At 49.4% G+C, this 16,190-nt stretch overlaps 1 protein-coding gene across 1 annotated transcript in view; it reads left to right on the top strand.

Moving 5' to 3' along the window:
• Nucleotides 1–16,190, top strand: part of SKI (SKI proto-oncogene) — a 133,611-nt gene that overhangs the window by 108,719 nt on the left and 8,702 nt on the right. The window lies entirely within an intron of this gene.

Here is a 16,190-nt window from a genome sequence, read left to right as displayed (position 1 = left end):
CGGTTTGCCATTCTCTTCCTCCCGGATGACTTTGGGACTTTGGGGTGGGAAGTCTTTTTAATCCAAAAACTAGCCAGGAATCTGAATCTGGTGCCAGGCTCAGGGAAATCGTGAACAGCTCCTGGGCCTAAGAGGATCCTGGTTGAAAAAAGGGCTCTCGTGCTTTTTAGGCCAGCACTGAAGAATGAATGATTGCCCAGGGGTGCCCCCAAAGCTGCACTTCTGGATACAACCCAAGGGGTCCCTGCCCAGCATGCTTCAAATTCTGGGACCCGCATGGCCAAGACTGCTGGATATTTGCAGCTTAAAAGGGGGCTGGATTATTCTAGCTGTAAAATGGATCCTTTTGACGATCCACAGTTTGTAAGGGAGAAATTCAGGGGGCCGTAAAGGTTGTGTTTCTATGGTCGTTGCCATTAGATTCGGGGTTTTTTTTTTTGCATTGTCTGGGAGGGAGAAAGAGAGATAGAGATAGATAGATAGATAGATAGATAGAGAGAGAGAGGATGGTAGGTAGGTAGGTAGAGAAAGAGAGTGGTGCGACGCCATGGCAATAGATAGAGATAGATAAGGATAGAGGGAGGGAGAAAGAGAGAGAGAGAGAGAGAGAGAGAAGGTAGGGAGGGAGGGGGGAGAGCGAGAGCGAGAGGTGCGAAGCCATGGCAATAGATAGATAAATAGATAGATAGATAGAGAGAGAGAGAGAGAGAGAGAGAGATAGAGAGATAGATAGAGATAGATAGCGATAGATAGATAGAGATAGAGATAGAGAGAGAGCTAGATAGATAGCGATAGATAGAGAGATAGAGAGATAGAGATAGAGAGATAGAGATAGAGATATAGATAGATAGAGAGATAGATAGAGATAGATAGATAGCGATAGAGAGATAGATAGAGAGATAGATAGATAGCGATAGATAGAGATAGAGAGATAGAGAGAGAGAGAGCTAGATAGATAGCGATAGATAGATAGATAGATAGATAGATAGATAGAGATAGATAGATAGACAGACAGACAGATAGAGGTGCGAAGCCATGGCAACCAAGAAAGCGTTTGGGACCACGCTCCCCAGCCCCTCATCCCATCCCTCCCCTGGGAATGGCCGGACAAAAAGGGCCGTTGAAAGAAAACGGCCGTCCCCAAAGCCGGTCCTGGGGTCGAGGTCAGTTATTTTGCCCTTGTGTGACTGGAAAACAGAGGCCTCCCGCACAACCCTGGCTTCTCAATGGAGAGTCTCGCGGAGGGACTCGGACAAAGCATCGAGAGAGAGAGAGAGAGAGAGAGAGAGAGAGAGAGAGAGATCAGGTTGGGAGGGGTGTGTGTGTGACATTTGCTTTCTTTCTACATTTTGGGTGAAAGACTCCACGACCCCCACCCACCCACCCAGCCGGCCCTCCCCGACTCCTCTGGCCCGGTGCAGATGAGGGGTAGAGACGGGAGACGGTTAACCAAGGCTCCTGGGCTATTGAGGGCTAAATAGCCGTGACTCCCATCGTCATCGGCTGGCCAGCGAAGGCTACGGGACACCTGCCACCCCAAACAGCTGAGCCGCCACCCCCCCCAAAGCATCTCAGGCCTTCTCTCCCCCTCCCCAATAGACAGCAGAATGGACAGCAAAGCCTTCCCATTGTCAAATCTGCCCCCCCCACCTTCCTCCCCACCCTGATTGATGGGGCCTGCCTTTATTGGAGAAGGTCCCCCCCATCTGCTTGGAAACTGATTATGTCACGGGGAGGAGGCTTAAATCTTCTCCAAGATTTAAGTCCCAAAAAATACCGGTGAAAAGGAGTCCGAATGGCAGATTCTTTGCGTGCATTTTGTTCCTTCAGCTTCGACTCCCGACAGGGGATTGATAAACCGGCTTGGGATCCTTGAAGAAAACGTTCTCATTCCTGATCTGAATTCGCACGTGCGCATAAGCTGTTCGGGGCGGCCTCTTTTTCAGCTCTCCTGCTCGGCTTAGCTGGTTTCGCTTTCCTTGGTTTTATCTGTGGCTTCAGCCCAAGTTGCACGATGGTCCAGAGCCATCTTAAAACCACGCGCTCATCCACTAACCAGGTTGTGTGGCGGCCATTCCTATGGGATTGTGAAAATGCTCTTTCCGAGATCTAAAGGGGCACCCAGGTTGGCGCCTTCCAACCAAGGTCAGCCATGCCCGTCTCCAAACAACACAGCTACGCCAGGACTGAATTCGTATTTTTTGGGGTGTGTGTGTCTGTGTGGATTTGCCCAATGCATTGAATCGGATCAGCCGAATTGGCCCAATGAGCTATAAACTATTAAAAAACCACTAGCAAGCTTGGGCACCAATTAAATCTTGACTCGCTCCATTAAAGGAGGAGAAATCTAGTCCAAAACGTGATTCTTTTTACAAAAATTATGTGTGCATTGATACCATTTGCATAAAAAATAATTGTGTTTTTTTTAAAAAAACTTTTCTACGCCAAATTTGGTATGTATGTGTGATGTTCACTATATTGGATAGCCTGGGGGAAAAAAAATAAAGGGATAATTTACAAGCTCTTGACTTGGAAAAACTCTCTGTGGCATTGAGACGGATTGGACCGTTTTCTGAAGCCGGACCTCCTGTCCATGTTTCGTACGGGCTTCAGCTAGAGAAATTCCTTTGGAAAAGTGTTCACCCTTTCCCTTAATTCACAATTCCTTTTGCCCATTGTGTCGGAAAAGTCTTGATCCTTTAATTGGTTTCTATCCCCTCCTTCCCCCTTTTATTTTTCCTCCCCTGAAGCTAAAATCTGTTTTTTTTTTTTGCCTGTAGATTAATCTATTAAGTGTCTTGCTTAGATTGAGCTACCTGGAGAAGTTTCCCTGTTGGAGTTGGATGTCTTGTTCATCGACATATTGAAGGGTTTCCCTGCAGAAGGGTGGCAAAAAGTCAGCCGCAGGGGGGGGGGGGGGGGCATTTGGGTTGCTGTTTTTAACCAACGAACCCAAACTGTTAAGAATTCTTCTCAAACAAGGGAAGATGGCAGATGCAAAACAAGGTGGATTTTTCTTGCAGTACGTTGATTTTCGCCTACCCAAATTGCAACGCCCAAGATCAATTTTTGATCCTTTGGCATTCTTCCAAAACTCTTCTGCTCCGAATCTGACATTTTCCCATCCTCTCCCTTCCCACCTTAAAACCCTGTGTTTGATCTAGTTTCCAATCCGAAAGGTATAAATAATTCTTGCAAGGGACGAGGGAAACACATAAAAAAAACAGTTTATTGTATCTGCGTTCTCTTCCAACCTTCTATTTTATCGATATCAACGAGACGGGAATGTTAGTTTTTTTCCTCTTTTCTTCATTCTAATGTTTGAGGCTAGATTTACGGTATATCAACCCCAGGAGCTGAACGTAGCGTATATTGTCGCCGTAATCATTTCCCCACAGCAGCTACTCAATGACGTAGGTTGGGCTGAAAGAGAGGGGGGGGGACAGGCCCAAGACACCCCCCTGCCCAGGGTGGTTTTGAACCTGGGTCTTCCCACTCCTGGTTCAGCATGTGTGAATCTCCATAACCAGGGCTGCCCTTGAGAAACTCACATTGTCGAAGCCTGATGGCCCTTTGGGCCGTTTCAAATCATGAGGGCATCATGGCACGAACAATCGTGAAAGACTTGTTCACGTTCACAATCTTTCGGAGTCAAGCCCGACTCCAGGCTGGTTTTTTTTGGTGACGATAGCGTTACAGAAAAAGGGGGTTGGACTAGAAGACCTCCGAGGTCCCTTCCAACTCTTGTTATTCTCAACTTCTGGAAGTGTTGCCAAATAACGTTTTGGGGTGCAACGTGCATTTATTTATGCATTTAGAGCCGCGGTGGCACAGTGGTGAGAGTGCAGTACTGCAGGCTCCTTCTGCTGACTGCTGATTGCCGGCAGTTTGGCAGTTCGAATCTCACCAGGCTCAAGGTTGACTCAGCCTTCCATCCTTCCGAGGTGGGTAAAATGAGGAGCCAGATTGTTGGAGGCAATAAGGCTGACTCTGTAAACCTCTTAGTGGGTAAAATGAATCCTTCCTTCCTTCCTTTCTCCCTCCCTTCCTCCCAGTGGTTAGAATGCAGTATTGCAGGCTAACTCTGCCACTGCCAGCAGTTCGATCCTGACCGACTCAGGATTGACTCAAGGTTGACTCAGCCTTCCATCCTTCTGAGGTGGGTAAAAATGAGGACCCGGATTGTTGGGGGGGGGGGGGGAGCGATAGGCTGACTCCGTAAACCCCTTAGAGAGGGCTGTAAAGCACTGTGAAGTGGTATATAAATCTAAGTGCTGTTGCTATTTAAAAAAAAACACACTTATAGATCCCACAAGAAGTGGCGTTTCAAGGACCCAGTAAGCCAATACTTAGCTTTGAAGCTTCCAAATTATAAAAATAATAAAAAGTGAGCTCCGAGTAAAGAATGGGGGAGGGGTGTCTCCAGCAAGGACCCCAGCCTTAAGAGCTTCAAGGAAGCACCTCGTATCCTGGCTCTTTCTCCTCTGCCGTGGGCTAAGAGCAGCTTTTTCTTCTCCGCTCTATTTCTGTCCCTCGTTCGCCGTGCTCGGGAACTGAATGTTCAGTCTGTATTTGCTGCAGGGAGAATGATCTGTCGTGGCAAGGAAGGACCTCTGCGGGACAGGCAGCTGAGAAATAAAAGAGTCGGAGTAGTAGCTACAAGGGCCATTTCTTTATTTTTCAAGATACCTGCTACCTCTTGTGGGGCGGGACTGGGACGTCTAGCTTGGCTTTTCTCTTAATTCCAACATTTACACCCGGCCTTCTCCTTGGCATTTGATTCGATTTCATTTGAGACATCGCCCACCATCTAGAAGAAACCGGGAACCTCTCCTCCCCGAATTCCTGCGGGCCTAGCGTTGAATTAGTGTGGGCCACACTAATTTTTCAAAGAAAAAAAAAAGTGGCATCTTTTGGGTTTGACTTCTGCAAAAGAAATGCAAGCTTTGCATGAATATTTTGAGTAGAGAGCGGGATTTGAAAAGGGGAGGGAGAGGGGGGGAGAGGAAAAGAGCAATGAGGCGCGGCGAAGTCAATTGTGGCTTTTTCGTGGGATTGACAGACGTGAACCGAGGAGTGGATTAAAAACGGCTTTTTTTTTTTTTTTGACACTGCCAACAGGAGTAAGGACGGATGTCCCTTTCGCCTTTAAAAATACCTGCGGAGGTTTATGAGCCTACCTGGATGTTCCCAATAGCAAGGAGCATGGTTATTTTTGGGGTGTGTGTGTGTGTGTTTCTGTTACGGTCTTTACCATCTTCTCGTGCGAAACTGAAAAAAAACCCCTCTTAAACTCACCTGCCACCCTAACCCGGTGGAAACCGTGGTCCTTCGGTGGCTCCCCATCCAAGCCACCAACCCCCCTTCTTTGCTGCTGCTCCAGAACGGAACGGCTTGTTCGTCCGATCGGTTTGGCGTTATCAGACAGATGTGATCTACGAGACCGGCGTGTCTTTCTCAATTGCGACAGATGCGGTTATTGTTTGAGAGTGGGGGTGTCCTCCCTCACCCCCCCCACCCTCCCGACGCCGATTGTCCTATGTGAACGACGCAACCGAGCCGAGCTTTGTTGGCCTACGAAATAAGCCTTGACGATGAATTGGTCTTTTTGTCCTCTTCTAAAACCCTCTGCTCTCTGGTTATTTTAATTTTTTGGAGTGTGGGGGGGGGGAAAGAAGTCGCCCTCGCAACCTTTGCCCCCTTGATGGACGTCCCAGCAAGACCCGTCTGCTCCAAGGTGACACGGCTACTGTCGGTTTGGCAGATCCGGTGTCAAGGAGGCTCAGCCAAGCAAACAAGACGAAAGTGTCTTGAGCTGCTCAAAGTGGGGTGGGGGGTAGAAATGTCACCGAGACTCTTTTTTTCCCCCCCTCCGCAAGGTTTTTTTTATTTTTTATTTTTTAAATGTCCCTTTTCTTAGCTTGGAAAAGGATGCAGGGTGGATTTTCCAAGACAATTTCCGACACGCAGGGCAAAGTTTTTGTGGGAGGTGGGGAGGTGGGGTAGAAGTCAGCGAGATGTACAGGCAAGGAATGATTTCTTGAGAGGGCCAAAGGATGAACGGATGCCCAGGGATGACAGGAGGACAATTCTACGGAATTAAATGAAAAGCGATGAAAGGTTAAGAGTGAATGGGTCTCCTGCCATTACCCCCCTATCTCCCCCCCCATTAATCAACACACACACACACACACGTGGATAATTGGTAATGTTGAAGGTGAAATTGGAGCCTGGTTCTTTTGTGAAACCCAGATTAGATTATCTTCGTTTAGGGGAAGGGAGAAAAAGGTGATAATTTGCAACAGATTAGAAAGGGAGGGTCCTTAAATGTCGATGGCGAAATGCAGTTTGTAATCTCCTCTGTCGTTCGAACCGCAAGAGGAAAGGAGGGGACGGCCCTGCTCGCTTCTAGACTAACCAAAACTCACGCCTGGAAGAGTTGGGCAGCCATGTAAATCGGCTTCAAACCTCCTTCCCAAACCCAAATTAAAGCCTTGAAGGAACCCTAAATCTTGACAGCCCCGTGAGACCCAGGGGACTCTCATTTCGGGGCGCCTGTCGTTCAGGAAGTTTGCGAAACAGACCGGGTCTTTGCAGGGAGACCCCGAAACGAGTCCTTTCATTGTTTTAAAATTTTAAAATAAAGTCCATCATGAATTTTGCAGGCACTTTAAAAAAAAACAAAAACAAGTTAGATACCACCAAGCCCCCTGAGGTCATATCATTTTTAAGCATTTTATTTCTCCCCCCCTCCCCAGTCAACAGATATTTTTTGAAAAACTGCACGACAGATGGGGGGTGGGGAGAGAGAGAGAGAAAGACAGAGAGAGAGAGAGAGAAAGAAAGAGAGAAAGAAAGAGAGAGAGAAAGAGAGAGAGAGAGATGGATCAGGTGGGTGGATGGATAGATAGGTAGATGATAGATTGTTAGATAGATAGATAGATAGATAGATAGATAGATAGATAGATAGATAGATAGATAGATGATAGGTGGTGTTTGGAGGCAAAGGAACAAGTAGCCGGAATAATGCGATAGGAGCCCCAACAATAGATCCATGGATGTGACCATCAAATGGTTGCTTTTTGTTCTCTGTGACCTCAAGGTCTTGCCAAGGAGGTCTTGGATTACCTGGTGGTGATCCATCCAAGACATTAACCATTTTCGTTGCTAACGAACAGAGAGCCACGCTGCCCATAAAAACAGGCCTCAAAATGGAGCCAAAACACCTGGACAACCACAGCAGCAATGGGTAGGGAGGGTGAGGGAGATGGGTTGGACACTCCCTCAGCCGCTCTGAAGACCGTCTAAACCAGGGGTCTCCAACCTTGGCAACTTTTAAGCCTGGCGGACTTCAACTCCCAGAATTCCCCAGCTGGGGAATTCTGGGAGTTGAAGTCCGCCAGGCTTAAAAGTTGCCAAGGTTGGAGACCCCTGGTTTAAACCAAGCGTGGCAAGGGGCTCTTTTTCCTGACACCATTTTGGGACCGGTTTCTGTCTACACAAACCCCTCCCTCTGGGGACCCCCCCCCCAATCTGCTATCCCTTTTAAGACGACAAAAGGAAGGGCAGACATACAAAATCCACACTTCAAGCCATTGGCGTTTTGGCTTCCCCAGCATCTCAATGCCTTATAAGCCCAGCTTTTGCCTGATTTGGGGAGAGGGGCTTTTCTCCGTTGCCACTGCCCCTCACCCCCAGCCCCCCCCACCCCCACCAGGCCGAGCGTGGCCTGTCCCCTGGTATTGTAGTCCCCTTGGTGAAACATCTACCCCCTTGCCCCTGGATGTGACAGCTGGGCGGAGGGGGGGGGGGTCCCGAAACGCCTTGTCCCTCTCAGCCAAAGGACCCTTTCTTTCCTGGACTCGATTTGAGCCTATTAATGGGACTGTTTAGTCACGCTGCATGGAAGCTTGCCCTGTTCTATATCCCCCTTCCATAATCCATACACACACACACACACACACACACACACGCTTTCTGGTGAGAAACGGGAGGATGGAGCTCAGAGTTTAGGGTGCTTTAAAAAAAATTATGGCTGAAGAAAGGATAGGATAGGATGGGATGGCTGCCCCCCCCTCTTCCTCTAACCGATTGTCCCCGTTTGGCCATTTGGCTCGGGCAAATGGGCAGCTTTCCAGGGACACTGGAAATAGGACGGATTTGTGCTCCCAGGAGGCTGGAATTGGGGATCCGATCAGGGAAGGGGGGGGGGGTTCTGGCCTAGTTCCGTATGCAAAATTGTAGTTGCCCCCCCACCCTCAAAGCAGCAATTTCTCAAGCTGGGCAACTTTGAAGACGGGTGGACTTCAACTCCCAGAATTCCCCAGCCAGCTAATGCTAATGTCTTCAGTCACCGGTTTTTTTTTAAAGTTAAAAAAACGAGAGAGAGAGGGAGAGAGAGAGAGAGAGAGAGAGAGAGAGAGAGAGAGAGAATGCCCCAAAACCATTAAGAAAAACACAGTTGTGATATCCATCAGGTGCAATGGGTATCTTAAATCTTTTTTTTCGATGGTGCTATTAAGAGTTGGGAGCATTTAAGAGACCTGTGTGTGTGTTTCCAGGGGCGATCCCAGCTTGCGCTTGGCACGAGCGCTTCCATTTCATTATCTTCGACTACTAGGCCGTTCCTGAGATCGGCAGAGGCGAATGAGACACATCCTGTAGTCGGACAACGCCAGATAAAAGCCATTCCTGTGGCTTTGGGAGAAAGGCATGCGTGGGTGTGTCGTTTTCACCAACAGGACTTGCGAGATGATTCAGCTTCTGCAAAGGGAAGCCACCAGCCACCCATGTCCTCCTTTTTTTTTTTAGCCTGTCCAACACCGTGTTGTAACTCCAATAGAGGCCTCAATGCACGGAGATTCTGCTGCGTTCCCTCCTCCCCCCCCGGATTTAGTTCCGTTTTCTCCAAAACGTGGGTACCGCTCGTCCTTCTTGCGGACGGATGGGGCTACTTGACCTCTAGCCCAGGTTTTGGCATTGGCCGTCGTCCGTCGCTGAGGAAGGAAAGAGCTGCCAGGCTGGGAATTCCAGCTGCTCTCATCCAGGTGGGACAGCTACAACTCCCCTCACCTGTTTTAACTCGGCGGAATTAAAACAGCTCCCAGCGTCTTCCGCCATCTGGAGCGCGTAAGGCCGAATTTGAGAAGAGAGAGACAGATCTCGAAATTAGGTTGGTCGCTGGCTTTGAAGTTTTGAGCATCTCTTAATTCCTTCTCTGAAATTCAGATCTTCCTTCTGTTTCGCGGACAAGACCCAATTGCTGGTAATTTATAACTAGAATTGCCTTTCTCCCCCCCACTCCTTTTAAATTCACCTCCTTCCTTTTCCTTCCCGTTTGGATAATGTCTCTGGTCGGTTTTGAAAGCTGCCCTTTGGGTCTTTAAAGCAACTTGGGGGGGGGCCTTTCGGACCCCCAATAGGGAGACCGCCATTGGCGGTCAACGGTGTTGAAACAAAAACCTTGTGAGACTGTGGCTATATTGTATTGCCAGTTTTGCGGGTCTGTGTTAAGAGCGAGCTGAAGGTGTCGATGTGCCATTGGATTCAGCCATTCTGGATTTGGGAGCCTTGTGTGTGTTTGTGTTTGCTCAAAGACGGAAAAAACGAGACCGGCCCGTCTGGACCTTCCTCAAATAAACTTTTAAGAGTTATAGTACAAAGGCCTCATCCGTTTTCTTAAGCCCTCGGGATGTCAGAAGGATTGGCCTAGACGCCTCTGATCTTTTGGTGTCTCAAGGGTCTTTCCCGAAGCCCCTTCAAGATGGTCTCCAAGCGAACAATTCCCCCCCCGTCACATGTTCTGTAACCTCCCCAAATTCAAAAGAGTTCCCACACGACGGTTGCCAAAGATAATTGCCAGAGGAAAGGGGGACCTTTTCCTGGCTGGAGCCTTCTGCTTCCGAGTAGCTGCGCTCCCTTGGCCGCCCGCCCATCCGCATGGAAGAGGGGGGGGCAGTGAAACCCGAGTGTGTGTGTGTGCTGGAAAGATGGAAAGGAGGAAGGGAATGTTGCTTTCCCTTCTTCCCGAGCGCCGGCTTAATAGTCCCCCCCCCCCCAGGACAGCAAGAGAAAGTTGGGAGAAAGGACGCCTGGTTACAAGAAGATCAAGGAGGGTGCTGGGAACTGAAGTTGTGTTGCAATGGACGCTGGATTGTGAGCAGCTACTCTCGGTAAACCCTTGGACCAGGGGTGATGTGCTTCTCCCACTGTCAATCAAAAGGGGGGGGGGAAGATGGTGGTAGCCAATAGCAGAGGAACGTGAGGGAGGGAGGCGGGTGCACCAAGTCCCAAATCTTAATTCCTGCAGTCTTTTCAGTTTTCACACTGACAACAACAACTGTTGCCCCGGCACTCGGTGTGGTTAGAAGCGTTGTCATCTGGACCGTCTCTGTGGCTTCTCTCGGCTGTCTTGAGTTTATTACATTTATTATATTCCTCCCCACGTTTTTCCCCCAGCAAACAAAAGCCATTTCGTGTCTTAGATTCGGTTTCCTAGCGATGCAAGGTTTCCGCTCGCCTTTTTTTTTAAAAAAAAAAAAACACAAAAAAACCTCTTTTAAAATAGACAAAAGCGCTTTTCACAGAAGCCGAGACAAGAAAATAGCTTGTTTTCATGTTGAGACTTTTTAGTTAGCGGGCCCGACCTGAAATTATTCTCTTGGAAGCACCTTGGAAAGGGAAGGAAAGGGGGGATTGTTTCGAAAGCACAGATCCCGTGAAGTTAAACAGCGTGGGAAATCATTAAAAAAAAATTATCATGCCTAAATATTCCTCTGTCGGGAGTTTACGGTCCACCCTCGACCGAAATCCAGCCAAAATGTTGCAGTCAGGCAAAGAACAAAAAACAAAAAAAACAAAAAAAAAAAAACACAACAAAAACCCAAAAAACACAGAAGTTTCCTCCAGGTTCGGAATTTGGAGCCGCAGCTGTGATTTTTTTTTTAATTTTATATATATATATATATTTTCCCCAGCGAAGCAGATGAATTTTTTGCTTCGTCGTGCAGACTTCACAGAAGAAAAACATTTTTTTTTTTGCAGAGGAAATGAGATTAGAACGTCTGAGAGGAAGGGAAGAGTTTCAAAGCCGCTCGGTAAATATAGCAACCCAAGCTTGTGCAATGCAACCCACTGTTCCTACAGCGCGGTTCGTTGTGTCCTTTTCCGTCGCAACTCGTCAATAAAGCTGAGATACCAGCTCAGCGTCATTTCTGAAGAACTTTAAAACACACACACACAAACACGCACAAAACCCACCACTGTAATATTGATAATTTCAGGCAGCACAAATTCCTGAGACGGTCATGATATTGGAAGGCAGCTCAAAGAGGGGCCTGGCGAGCCCTCCAGAAAACCCTGTTTGATCCTCGGTCCAAACGGGGCTAGCGTTGGCACTGACAATGGTGCGTAGGAGTTGTGTTCCAAGTTTGAACAATGCGTGGCACGGACTGACAATGGTGTAGGACAGGAGTCAGCAACCTGTGTGGCTCTGGAGCCGCATGTGGCTCTTTCATCCCTCTGCTGCGGCTCCCTGTTGCTGGTCGGCTCCACAATTGATAGGGCTTTCGGTTAGGACAGGTGGAGGAAAAAGGATCCCCCGCGCTAGGAGGAGACTCTATGGTGGGGGAACCGGACTTCTGGTCGGCTCCAGAATTGAACGGGGGCTTCCAGTTAGGACCTTTGTGGCTCTTTGAGTGTTTAAGGTTGCTGACCCCTGTGTAGGAGAAGATGTGTTCCGAGTTTTGAACAGGGGGAAGGGGCTGTGTGTGCCTAATGTTAACAGTAACGGGGTTGGAAGGGACCTTGGAGGTCGTTTAGTCCAACCCCTTGCTCCCGCAGGAGACCTGCACCTAGGGATTTGAACCGCTGAACTGCCGACCTTTCTGATCGACAAGCTCAGTGTCTTAGCCACTTAGCCACCTAAGTCAGGCTCAATGAATTAATGGATCAAGGGAAAGAGTGAGTCAAGGCCGGTGAATATCTTTAGCCCAACTATACCCGAATCTCATAGTCCTTCATGAGCAAGGCCTACTTCGGCTTACCCATCAAATAGGCTGCGTCGGTTGTGCAGGCTACACAACTGCCAGAGATCTGTGCGATGGGACACGGGCTGTGTGTATGTGTGTGTGTGTGTGAGAGAGAGAGAGATGGTAAAGCCGTTTGGCAAATGGCACCACCAACCGTTTGGGAATGTCAACCTTCGGATAGTTCATTGGTCAAATTTGGGTTTTTTTGCTTTTCTGGCTTTTTTCCACGGCTCAGTGGTGACGTTTTCTGCCACTCCGTGGAACTCAGATTGGAGAAAGGGAGTCTGTCGGATGGGAGATTTCCGTGATTGTAATGGCCCATGGTTCTTTCCCCAACCAAACGCATCTCGCGTCTTCCCCAATAGCTTCGCCACGTCGGTGGGTTGTTCCTGGGGGAAACGTGGCTCAGCCACCACAAGTCGCGGACTGTCAAAAAAGGGGGAAAAAAAAAACACCCTTCTGCCCAAAACTTTTGGGTGGGAAAGCGCTGTGGGTTTTGCAGTGTGCTTGTGTGTTTTGCTTCGCTCCAACCTCTGGGTTGCTACGGAAAAAGTTGAGCCAATAAAAAGTCTCGTGTGTTGGTGGCCGTTGCACCTGCTTGGTTTGTCAGATGCTTTCACAGGCACAAGTGTGGGCAGCTTCTCTCTCTCTCTCCTCCTCTCTCTCTCTCTCTCTCTCTCTCTGCGGTGTCTGTCTGTCTGTCTCTGTCTGTCTCTCTCGCGCGTCCCCTTTGCCAGCTTGCCGAAGTTCAAATTTCGCACCGGGAAGTCCATATTCTCAGCTAGACACCAACGGCAAAAAAGTGTGATTTTTGTTGTTTTTTGCCATGTTTGCAAAGCAATTACGCGGTAATTCTTTCACGGATTGGGAAACGCTCGAGAGGTCAGGTGCGTTTCGGGCAGACCTGGAGTCACTCCGGTTGGGAAAAAATAATGGGAGTTTTGTTTTTTGTTTACTTGCCTGGCCCTTCACATTCTTTGCAAGTGGGGGAAAAAAGGTGCTTTCAGAAAGAGAGAGAGAGGGAGAGAGAGAGAGAGACGGAGACGTGTGTGTGTGTGTCATTTTTAAGGAACATGAACCAAAGTGCGCAGAGGGAAAAGGTGAATGAGATTTCCTGCAAAGAGAACAGACTACGCAGCCCAGGGAGAGAATTTGGAAAGGGTTGGATGGAGTTGGGAAAAGGAACACCTCGGCGTACGAATACCAGGGATTGTAGAGGGGGATGGGTTTTGGTAGAGAAAGAGCTTTCAGCAGGCGGGTGAGGGGGCGAGGGGGGGGGTTTGGCTGGCGAGAGGCCATCTGGCAGCCGCGTCCCCCCCCCCCCCCCCCCGAGCGTGGAAAGGTCTCCCAGGCCTTGACATTTTTGCTGATGTATTTCGAGCTCCTGCCAACTGTGCTATCACCTTGCCTGCCGATCTTATGAGGAGGCCTCGGCCTGAAGATGACGGGGGGGTGGGGTGGCCCTCCAAAGCAGGGAGGTGGGGGAGAGAAAAAGCCTCTCTTGGCCTCCGACCATGCTTGGCTTTGCCACGGCCACGCAGGACCAGCCAGGCGTGTCCAACATGAACCTGCGTCAGCGAGGGGTTTTTGATAAGTTTAAGAGCCGCGTGTGGGGAGTGACCTTCAGCGGGAACAGGCGCTGCCTTCCGTGGAACATCTGTTTGGAACCCAGAACGGGAATAAGGCGCCTATAAAGTCAGCTTTTGGGGTTCGGCACGTGCCCCTCCTTTCCTTATGAGCCCCGCATCTCTCCTGTAACCCTTTGGGGGCTCCAAGATGCCTTCGCTGGCAGCCGGGGGACATCCTTGGAACCCACCAAATGGGTTGAGCACGAATCACCTGTGGGATGGGAGGCGACGACGTCATTCTGGGAAGTGCATGATGGGGACTGCAGTGTGCTGGATAGCAGCACCATTGATCTTGCGCCGTTTTCTCGAAACGCACTTTGCCTGCTTGTTTCGTGCATGTCTGGTCTCTCTGACGGGAGAGGGGAAGATGCGGCTTCTCCAAAAGGGTCTCGGACAACCTTTCTGGACGTCTGGTTATTTACCTAAAGAAGTGACTAGTGGCCGGTTTATTGGTAACCGGACGTTTCCCACAAATTCAACTTTGTGACGGGAGGTCAGGAAGTCGAAAGGAAGAACCCACGAGAAGATTCGGTCCTTGTCTGCCAAGTCTGGTTGGTTGGCATTCAGTCAATTGGTTTGGGCTCTTATTTAATCAGTCTTCTTCATCTCGATTGTTACATTCCACCTTTTCTAAACCGTTTTGTCGCCCTCCCGGAATGGCCTTACGGATGAGACGGGCGGCAGGGAAGTTTAATCAATAAATAATAAATAAATAAACAAACAAACCCATCCGTCCCAGAAGGAGCTCTTTTGCTAAGGCTATGAGATTTGCCATCTACCCTCCCATCTGCAAAAGAAGTCTCCTTCCTGCAGATCAGAAATGGGGGGGGCAGGGGGAAGAAGGGGGAGCATCAGACTCCCCCCCCCAAAAAAAGGGGATGGGAGGAAAGAACAGGCCCCTGTTCTTTCCTCCGCCACCTGCTTCTCTGCCCCCCCCTTTCAGCCATCCCCACAGACCGGGCTGGGACCGGCAGCATTTGCCAAATATCATTCGGATGCTGTCACCGTTTCCTTTTTCCTATGCAGCAGCAGGAGGAGGCGCAGCAGCAAGAGAAGATCCCCCGTCAGCTCTGGTGTGCAAAACCCAGGGCAAACACCACAAACCCATGTTTGTTGGTTTAATCACAGCAAAGGAGGTCTGGACCCGAGACCAGCCCCTTTTGTTGAGTGCACAGGGGCAAGTTTGGGAGACGAAGGTGTAGGGGGAAAAAAAAAGAAGGAAACCAGGCCACGCTTTCTTGGCCTGGGTTAGATGCTCGGAATCCAGTTGCTTCTTTGGCCGCCTGATCTGGCTCCGAATTCCAAAAAAGCCAGCAGGTGGTCATGATGGGGGGGAGAGGGACGAAAATTGAGAAGGTTTTAGGTAGGTGGGATCCCTCGTAGCTCCTGCCTTATTGGAGCAGACGGGGATTTCATTCCTGCCCTGGGAGACCCCATGTCAAGTGGGGGGGGGGGAAGAGACCCTCGGAATGCGGCCCCTGGAAAAGTCCGGAGGTGGTGCTGGACCAGAGGGCTTTCTTCTCTCTCTCTCTCTCTCCCCCCCTCCCTGCACGGCCCGCTGATATATAGGCCGAGCGGAACGACTGGTGGAAGAGGCGCAAAGCAGGCTCTCGGCAAGCGGCCAGCAGAATCTGCTGCAGCTGCGGCATTGTGAAGTCATCGCCTTAACAACCGCTGCAAACAGAATAACAAAGTCTGGGCTGTTCGCATCGCGAAGGGGAGAAAAAGACCTTGCGTGCCGATTCCAGAACCAGCCGCCCCGTCTTCAAGGCTCACCTTCCCCTCTTCCAATTAGCCAGGCGGGCAGTTTTGCAAATTCTTTTGGCTGGGTCGTTTCCTCCCTTCCCCCCCACCCCACTTAAATCTCATCCTTTTAAGAAAAAGCATCTCACTTCTAATAGAACGATGCTTTTATTAATGCATCTTTTGAGAAGTACTCAGTTTCGGGGAAAAGTCAGCACTGAATGCCTCTCCCGATCGGACACAGCGGCGGCACCATCAATTGTAATAGATTTTCCCAAAACTTGAAGGGGACCTAAACCCCCCCCCTTCCCTCCCCTCGAAGCTGGTACAAGTTTCCGCTGAAATATAATTAAATAGATCGTGTCTCCTCGTGGACTGGACCCGCGGTGCCAGGGGATTTGACCGTGGCTTCATTTTGGCAGCGAGCTGAGCTGGTTTGCCACTCTTTTTTTTCCCTGCAATATATGGAGTTCAGATTTACGAACCGTTTAAAACACGTTCTTTCGAAGGTTGGTGTTAGGTGGGCTTGAACTGACGGGATGCGTTTTTCGGAGACCTCTGTTGTGCTCAAAAGTGGACTTTTTGGTATGCCGAGGGACAGAAGAAAAAAAAATACATCTGTATTTGCAGCATCAAGACAAGTTTGGGCTTTTAAAGTCTTGGAACGAGCCCCTCATGCCGAATTTTGAGTTACACCTCTTTGGAAACATAGCGGTCTTGTTCCGACACCTTGCAGGGACTTAATGAAGCCTGCCATTTTAGGATGCTCGCGTTTTTGAGTTTTTAACCT

This window comes from Pituophis catenifer, unplaced genomic scaffold (assembly GCF_029215685.1).
Source record: "Pituophis catenifer annectens isolate HBS135680 unplaced genomic scaffold, rPitCat1.0.hap2 SCAF_18, whole genome shotgun sequence".
NCBI classification, from domain to species: domain Eukaryota; kingdom Metazoa; phylum Chordata; class Lepidosauria; order Squamata; family Colubridae; genus Pituophis; species Pituophis catenifer.
The sequence above is the reverse complement of the archived record's forward strand: the minus strand, read 5'-3'. Positions and strand labels throughout refer to the sequence as shown.